Raw genomic sequence first — 3,893 nt, forward strand, 5'->3', positions numbered from 1 at the left:
CGGCCAGTTTGTGGATGGTTTTTAGGCGGTTTTCCATCTGCCTCGGCGAATGCGGGCTGGTTCCCCTTATTCCGCCTCGGTTACACTATGTCGGCGATTGCTGCGCAAACAAGTTCTCCACGTACGCGTACACCGACATTACTCTACCATGCAAACATAGGGGTTACATTCGTCTGGTGTGAGACGTTCCCTGGGGGAGGGGGGGCGGGTCCACCGGGGGCCGAACCCCACAGTAACCCAGGGTTCGGTGTGGGGCGGCGGAGGGGTGAAGTGAACTGCGTAGTCGTCGTGGGGTTGTGGACCACTGCGGCTGCAACATCTTTTTCCCATCAGTCTCATTACTTTATTGTCACACCTCGTATAATACCGTGTAATTTCGCCCTATACTTGATAAGCATCTGGATGCGGTTGGGAAGTGTGTCCATAAAGGTGTGCATTTACGCCGCGTAAAGCTACTTGGTGAGGTTTGATCGCGTAGTTCCACCAAATTGCGTGGATGCTGATGTCGGCGTTTTACCCACCGTTTCAAAATGTTCCACAGTTGCTCTTTGGGGTTCAAATCAGGTGACTTTGCAGTCCAATCGAGTTCAAATAGGGTGGGGGATGGGGATGTTGAGAAAACCTGTTACCTATTCTTCCAACCCTATGAACTATTCTATTGTCTTTATGTGCCTGTTGAGCAATAAGCTCTTGCAAAGTGACCGACTCCAAATGTTCATTGCAAGCACTTCTCGTTGCAATGTTCCCTCGCTGACAAGATTGGGATGTACCTTCGTTTATTGCCTGCAGCAATTTCTGTCGGTTTTGGAAGAAATTTTGATTCACAAACCATGAAATGCGACTGCGGTCCCTCAGTTAGAATTTTTTTCCGAACTCAATTATGAAGTCGTCTTTCGCACCTATGTGTCTTACAGCACTGCTTGTAGACACATTGAGCAAAGCTCCACAACAAAACAACAAATCTAGCAACTTCACACACCGTTAGATTGCTGCTGCGCATTGTGGGGTCCTTACCAGACAGGGTTAACGGAACACATCGAGAAAGTTCAAAGAAGAACAGCACGTTTTGTATTATAGGGGGGAGAGTGTCACTGACATGATACATGATTTGAGATGGACACCATTAAAACAAAGGCGTTTTTTGTTGCAGTGGAATCTTCTCACGAATTTCAATCACCAACTTTCACATCCGAATGCGAAAACATTATGTTGATGCCGATCTACATAGGGAGAAACGATCACCATAAGAAAATGAGGGTAATTGGAGCTCGCACAAAAAGATATCGGTGTTCGTATTTTTCCGCGAACTATTCGACTTTGGAATAATACAGAATTATTATGAAGGTGCTTCGATGAACCCTCTGCCAGGCACTAAAGTGTGATCTGCAGAGTGTCCATGTAGATGTAGAGGTAGATGTAGATTTTCGGCCATGGGCATGGCCAAACATGAATGGCTCTTTTTGGCACTCTGTTACGTGCTTTTATTTACCCACGTTTGCGTACAATGCCTCCTTGAAACATAACTGTGTCACTGATCGCTACTGCTTTATTCTCACGCAGAGGCAGTGCGACCGCGATTGAGCACCTGACACAATCGCTGCACCGTCTGTAAAGGCTTCACGAGTCACCTGTGCCAGCACACTGGGCTGACTAATATTTGTCTGGTGAGCTCACACTCTTATGGTTTGTTAGCGCGTGCAGCCAAATTCTCAGCACCTGTTCGTTTCTTTATGAAGGGACGTAAGTGAAAACAGGCCTTGTAATTTCGCTTTTTCTTGAGCAGCCAACGTTGTCGAGTTCGTTAACCTAAGCAAGCATTTTGATATGCAAGATATAATATAGACCTATTTAAATTATTGGCAACGGCCTTGCCGCAGTGGATGCACCGGTTCCCGTCAGATCACCGAAGTTAAGCGCTGTCGGGCGTGGCCGGCACTTGAATGGGTGACCATCCAGGCCGCCATGTGCTGTTGCCATTTTTCGGGGTGCACTCAACCTCGTGATGCCAATTAAGGAAGCTACTCGACCGAATAACAGCGGCTCCCGTCACAGAAAACCATCATAACGACCGGGAGAGCGGTGTGCTGACCACGCCCCCCTCCTATCTGCATCCTCATCTGAGGATGACACGGCGGTCGGGACTTGTGGCCTGAAGATGGAGTGCTTATTTAAAGTATTATTCATCCAGAGAAGATCTCACCAAGACATAGGAATTGTCATCATAATACAATGAAAAATAGCCCAGATATACGTACATATGGGGTATATAAATAATTTTTACGCGGAAAGGATAGACGGTCGACGTGGTCTTACCGAAGGCACCATCCCAGATCTGCCTGAAATAAGTTAGGGAAACCACTGAAAACCAAATCCAGGGTGGCCGGGCTTAACAAACTGCATCATCCACGAGAAGAGGTCAGTGTCTTAAGAGCACTGCCTCAATCCTCTCTCTCTCTCTCTCTCTCTCTCTCTCTCTCTCTCTCTCTCTCTCTCTTCCTCCTTCTCTTCCTCTCTACCTGTAAAGTATAATTTTATTTTCTACATGCGGCCTTACGATGTAAGAAATAATGAACTACTCCTAAGGAAGAGGCAGCAGTTTGTTTGATCTGTTGACGCGTTTCCACTTTTACTGTTGCTCATTGTACACAAGCAGCTAATTAACAAAGTTCAAAGCAAGTTTCTCCTGGAGGCGGAGATTCTCAGTACTGCTGTCTACTCTGGCAAAACCCCTATGTGCTTTGCAGAAAGAACTTTCCTGATAGAAACTTCAGCTTGGGGAAGTCATGGTTTCTACTGAAGGCACAGTACAGGCGATATTTACGGAGTTCAAGAGTACAGTCAACATTTGCCACCTAATGATTCGTCCTGAATGTTAGCCTCACAGACTCTGCTCCCAGCTTCTCTGCACAATAGTGCGTGGAAGAAAACAGTGTAGTCCGTAACATTGTAAACAAGTACAAAAAGATTTCTCTGTTCAATCTGCAAGCCTTCGTCGACTTTGAGTAAAGCGCTCTTGAACCTAAGGATTGTGAACTGACCCATCCAGCTAGCTATGGAAGGACGTTCTTACGTATTCGTTCCCGACACGAATGTGTAATCTGTAAACGAACGCTGAATTAAAGTCCATAAACAGTGAAGGATTGAAATCCAATAAACAGATCAGAGTGATTGATAGTAAGTCGCTCATGCAGCAGACTGTATTAAATTGAATCACGGCTGCCTGCCTGGCGCCATTGCTGCGAGCTACTCGGCGCACATAACATGCCGTGCACGCCCCTGCGGCTGAGCGTCAACCACGATCTGTAGTGCCTCTGAGTTGCGATCGATATCGACTTTTGGCGGCTTATGAAACGTATAGTTTAACGTGAACTTTGAACATCGCTACAGCTTGCCATCATTCACATTAAAAGATCGTTGGCAGAGGTTAAGAAGAGGTCAGTGAAAGGAAAATGTCCGAGGGCCGACTGAGAATGCTGCACCTCATGTACTTGCACAGTACATGGTGAACCATTTACCTCAAATACCTTTTTCTCCTGCATTAAAATAAAAATCTAAATAAGCAAATGACGTTTAGCTACCAAGGAGCCATTAATCAGTATGACTGAATTTTTTGTATCTTTGTTCGTTACGAAGTAATGAAGAAAGAGTACGTCTTTATCAAGTAGCACCATATATTTTTTGTTCGGTAATCCGCGTGCTCGCCTAACGATCTGTTCAAGAACGTGTTTCAGTGTACCATTAACATGAAGTTACTAAAAAGCAATATGAAATTAAATTTTAATCTCCTGTACTAGCACATAACGCAGGTAGCCGGGGAAATGTAACTCGTTTCGTTGCTGGACAACAGGCAGGAATCTAAGGTTGGATTCTTCCGGGATGAGTGGGGCAGGGGA

The 3,893-nt window shown here is 45.6% G+C and overlaps 1 pseudogene; it reads left to right on the forward strand.

The window, feature by feature from the left end:
• Positions 1-1,858: 1,858 nt before the first annotated feature.
• LOC126425274 (5S ribosomal RNA) lies at positions 1,859-1,976 on the forward strand (annotated as a pseudogene).
• Positions 1,977-3,893: the final 1,917 nt, after the last annotated feature.

The sequence above is a fragment of the Schistocerca serialis genome, chromosome 1, assembly GCF_023864345.2.
Source record: "Schistocerca serialis cubense isolate TAMUIC-IGC-003099 chromosome 1, iqSchSeri2.2, whole genome shotgun sequence".
Classification (NCBI taxonomy): domain Eukaryota; kingdom Metazoa; phylum Arthropoda; class Insecta; order Orthoptera; family Acrididae; genus Schistocerca; species Schistocerca serialis.